Source organism: Coregonus clupeaformis, unplaced genomic scaffold (assembly GCF_020615455.1).
Source record: "Coregonus clupeaformis isolate EN_2021a unplaced genomic scaffold, ASM2061545v1 scaf0556, whole genome shotgun sequence".
NCBI classification, from domain to species: domain Eukaryota; kingdom Metazoa; phylum Chordata; class Actinopteri; order Salmoniformes; family Salmonidae; genus Coregonus; species Coregonus clupeaformis.
In genome coordinates this window covers 117501-122500 of record NW_025534011.1, presented here as the reverse complement: position 1 = coordinate 122500, position 5000 = coordinate 117501, and the positions used below count along the sequence as shown (strand labels likewise).

Genomic DNA, 5000 nt, shown 5'->3' with positions numbered 1-5000 from the left:
CTAGTGTTCCACTGTCTAGCTACATTTGAAGATCTAGTGTTCCATTCTCTAGCTACATTTGATGCATCAACATTGTATTGTTTTCTATATCAAATGTGCCTTGCTTTGTGGTGGTCTGGCTTGACTCTCTCTCAACCCTCTCTGTTCTCTCTGGTTTGACTAGCTAGGTCTGTTATCTCTGGTTTGACTAGCTAGGTCTGTTATCTCTGTGTGTCTGTAGATATACTATCTGTACTGTACAGCCGATATACATGACACCTGACCTCTGATGACATCACACAGTGTGACCTGCTGACCCTTTCGGGGTTGTGTGAAACGTATAGAGATAGATTTTTTTGAGGACTCAAAAGTTTTAGAACACTCATTTAAGGGTTTTTCTTAATTTTTACTATTTTCTACATTGTAGAATAATAGTGAAGACATCAAAACTATGAAATAACACATATGGAATCATGTAGTAACCAAAAATAGTGTTCAACAAATCAAAATATATTTTATATTTTAGATTCTTCAACGTAGCCACACTTTTGCCTTGATGACAGCTTTGCAAACTCTTGGCATTCTCTCAACCAGCTTCACCTGGAATTATTTTTTCAACAGTCTTGAAGGAGCTCCCACATATGCTGAGCACTTGTTGGCTGCTTTTCCTTCACTCTGCGGTCCGACTAATCCCAAACCATCTCAATTTGGTTGAGGTCGGGGGATTGTGGAGGCCAGGTCATCTGATGCAGCCCTCCGTCACTCTCCTTCTTGGTAAAATAGCCCTCACACAGCCTGGAGGTGTGTTGGGTCATTGTCCTGTTGAAAAACAAATGATAGTCCCACTAAGCCCAAACCAGATGGGATGGCGTATCGCTGCAGAATGCTGTGGTGGCCATGCTGGTTAAGTGTGCCTTGAATTCTAAATAAATCACAGACAGTGTCACCAGCAAAGCACCCCCACACCATAACACCTCCTCCTCCATGCTTTACGGTGGGAACTACACATGTGGAGATCATCCGTTCACCTACTCTGCGTCTCACAAAGACACGGCGGATGGAACCAAAAATCTCCAATTTGGACTCCAGACCAAAGGACAAATTTCCACCGGTCTAATGTCCATTGCTCGTGTTTCTTGGCCCAAGCAAGTCTCTTCTTATTGGTGTCCTTTAGTAGTGGTTTCTTTGCAGCAATTCGACCATGAAGGCCTGACTCACACAGTCTCCTCTGAACAGTTGATGTTGAGATGTGTCTGTTACTTGAACTCTATGAAGTATTTATTTGGGCTACAATTTCTGAAGCTGGTAACTCTAATGAACTTATCCTCTACAGCAAAGGTAACTCTGGGTCTTCTATTCCTGTGGCTGTCCTCATGAGAGCCAGTTTCATCATAGCACTTGATAGTTTTTGCGACTACAATGTTCTGTATTGACTGACCTTCATGTCTTAAAGTAATGATGGACTGTTGTTTCTCTTTGCTTATTTGAGCTGTTCTTGCCATAATATGGACTTGGTCTTTTACCAAATAGGACTATCTTCTGTATAACCCCCTACCTTGTCACAACACAACTGATTGGCGCAAACGCATTAAGAAGGAAAGAAATTCCACAAATTAACTTTTAAGAAGGCACACCTGTTAATTGAAATGCATTCCAGGTGACTACCACATGAAGCTGGTTGAGAGAATGACAAGAGTGTGCAAAATTGTCATCAAGGCAAAGGGTGGCTATTTGAAGAATCTCAAATATAAAATATATTTTTGATTTGTTTAACACTTCTTTTGGTTACTACATGATTCCATATGTGTTATTTCATAGTTTTGATGTCTTCACTATTATTCTACAATGTAGAAAATTGTAAAAAAAAGAAAGGGAAAAACCCTTGAATGAGCAGGTGTTTCTAAAACGTTTGCCCGGTAATGTACATACACGTGGCCAACTGGGCTTGAACCCCGGGGTCACAAGACTGTGTTAGCTTACGGAGCTAAAGGCTTGAGACCTAGGTATCATCTCTGGGAGCTAACAGGTCTTCAGGTTCACAGAACCACCCCCATAAAGAAGAAAAACAATGCTCAAACGTGTCGTGGAGCATAGTACTGTTTCTGTTTGGTTGTTTGTTTGTTTTTTTATAAAGAAAAATGTTATTTTTTATTTTATTTTTTGCCTGTGAGCGTCGACAGAGACCAGAGTGGTTTCTGGGCCCCGCTGCAAGTGTGTGTGTGTGTGTGTGCGAGCATATATAAGCTGTGTATCTACTCTGCTGTGTGTTGACAGTATGAAAACGTGGTGATGTCATGGCGGTCGGTGGGAACGTGGTGTGCTTGCAGTGATGCATCCGTCATCCTCTCAGAATAAAGAAATAAAAATGTTCTATACAGACTCCACTGGACTCTTTTACTATGGCCTGTCTGTCTGTCTGTCCGTCCGTCCAACATTCACCTACCCAACCAGCATTACCAGCCTTCAGGGGGTGTTATCAGAGAACACAACAAAACAGAGCTGAAGGCAGTTATCTCCCAGAATACACCCTGGCCTTCCTTCACTGTACTAATGAAGCATCCCATTGGTTTCAGTGTGTGAATTCCTATTGGAAATGTAACGACCGTTATCTACTACCCCGTCTCATCACTGACGTGTGTCTGTTAGATGAGCACTACCACTGAGGCCCAGAGGGGGGCAGCAGAGAGCTGTGGAGATATTCATTACGGACATCTATTGAAGCACACAGCGGTTCTCAACCTGGAGTCCTAGACCCCTGGGGGTACCTGGTCTATCCACAGGGGGTACCTGGAGTCCTGGACCCCTGGGGGTACCTGGTCTATCCACAGGGGGCAGCCTGGAGTCCTAGACCCCTGGGGGTACCTGGTCTATCCACAGGGGGTACCTGGTCTATCCACAGGGGGCAGCCTGGTCTATCCACAGGGGGGCAGCCTGGTCTATCCACAGGGGGCAGCCTGGTCTATCCACAGGGGGCAGCCTGGTCTATCCACAGGGGGCAGCCTGGTCTATCCACAGGGGGCAGCCTGGTCTATCCACAGGGGGCAGCCTGGTCTATCCACAGGGGGCAGCCTGGTCTATCCACAGACTTCAAAGTGTACACTACAGTAACATTTAGGACCAGTAACACACATCAAAAGTATACACTACTTTAACATTAGGGACCAGTCGCACACTCCAAAGTGTATACTGTTTTAATGATCAGATACAAAAATCAGGCGTACATCATACAAGTATACAACAGAATGATAACAGGTCTAAGATCAGAGAGAAGACGTGATCACAGTCTCTACCTTACCCCTCCCAGACTGAAGATTGATCACATCAACTAGTCATACATTTACATGATCAGTTTCAGGCATGTTTCACGATTAGTAAAGAGAGAGAAAGGAGGGGTACGGTAGAGAGAGAGAGAGAGAGAAAGGAGGGGTACGGTAGAGAGAGAAAGGAGGGGTACGGTAGAGAGAGAAAGGAGGGGTACGGTAGAGAGAGAGAGAGAAAGGAGGGGTACGGTAGAGAGAGAGAGGAGGGGGGACAAAAAGAGAGAGAGAGAGAGAAAGGAGGGGTACGGTAGAGAGAGAGAGAAAGGAGGGGTACGGTAGAGAGAGAGAGAGAAAGGAGGGGAGAGAGAGAAAGGAGGGGTACGGTAGAGAGAGAGAGAAAGGAGGGGAGAGAGAGAAAGGAGGGGTACGGTAGAGAGAGAGAGAGAAAGGCGGGGAGAGAGAGAAAGGAGGGGTACGGTAGAGAGAGAGAGAAAGGAGGGGAGAGAGAAAGGAGGGGTACGGTAGAGAGAGAGAGAAAGGAGGGGTACGGTAGAGAGAGAGAGAAAGGAGGGGTACGGTAGAGAGAGAGAGAGAAAGGAGGGGAGAGAGAGAAAGGAGGGGTACGGTAGAGAGAGAAAGGAGGGGTACGGTAGAGAGAGAGAGAAAGGAGGGGTACGGTAGAGAGAGAGAGAGAAAGGAGGGGTACGGTAGAGAGAGAGAGAAAGGAGGGGGGACAAAGAGAGAGAGAGAGAAAGGAGGGGTACGGTAGAGAGAGAGAGAAAGGAGGGGTACGGTAGAGAGAGAGAGAAAGGAGGGGTACGGTAGAGAGAGAGAGAGAAAGGAGGGGTACGGTAGAGAGAGAGAAAGGAGGGGTACGGTAGAGAGAGAGAGAGAAAGGAGGGGTACGGTAGAGAGAGAGAGAGAAAGGAGGGGTACGGTAGAGAGAGAGAGAGAAAGGAGGGGTACGGTAGAGAGAGAGAGAGAGAGAGGGGTACGGTAGAGAGAGAGAGAGAGGGAGAGGGGGGGTACGGGAGAGAGAGAGAGAGAGAAAGGAGGGGTACGGTAGAGAGAGAGAGAGAGGAGGGGTACGGTAGAGAGAGAGAGAGAGGGGAGGGGTACGGTAGAGAGAGAGAGAGAGGAGGGGTACGGTAGAGAGAGAGAGAGAGGAGGGGTACGGTAGAGAGAGAGAGAGAGAAAGGAGGGGTACGGTAGAGAGAGAGAGAGAGGAGGGGTACGGTAGAGAGAGAGAGAGAGAAAGGAGGGGTACGGTAGAGAGAGAGAGAGAGAGGAGGGTACGGTAGAGAGAGAGAGAGAGAGGAGGGGTACGGTAGAGAGAGAGAGAGAGAAAGGAGGGGTACGGTAGAGAGAGAGAGAGAGAAAGGAGGGGTACGGTAGAGAGAGAGAAAGGAGGGGTACGGTAGAGAGAGAGAAAGGAGGGGTACGGTAGAGAGAGAGAGAGAGAGGAGGGGTACGGTAGAGAGAGAGAGAGAGAAAGGAGGGGTACGGTAGAGAGAGAGAGAAAGGAGGGGTACGGTAGAGAGAGAGAGAGAGGAGGGGTACGGTAGAGAGAGAGAGAGAGAGAGGAGGGTAGAGAGAGAGAGAGAGAAAGGAGGGGTACGGTAGAGAGAGAGAGAGAGAGTACGGTGAGAGAGAGAGGGGTACGGTAGAGAGAGAGAGAAGAGAAAGGAGGGGTACGGTAGAGAGAGAGAGAGAGAGAAAGGAGGGGTACGGTAGAGAGAGAGAGAGAGAGAAAGGAGGGGT

General features: G+C 47.5%; 1 long non-coding RNA gene across 1 annotated transcript in view; it reads left to right on the top strand.

Moving 5' to 3' along the window:
- LOC123485061 overlaps positions 1-404 on the top strand; it is a 2901-nt gene extending 2497 nt beyond the window's left edge. The window contains exon 3 of the long non-coding RNA XR_006658844.1: positions 1-404. This exon is cut by the window's left edge and continues 1834 nt beyond it. This is a non-coding gene — a long non-coding RNA (uncharacterized LOC123485061).
- Positions 405-5000: the final 4596 nt, after the last annotated feature.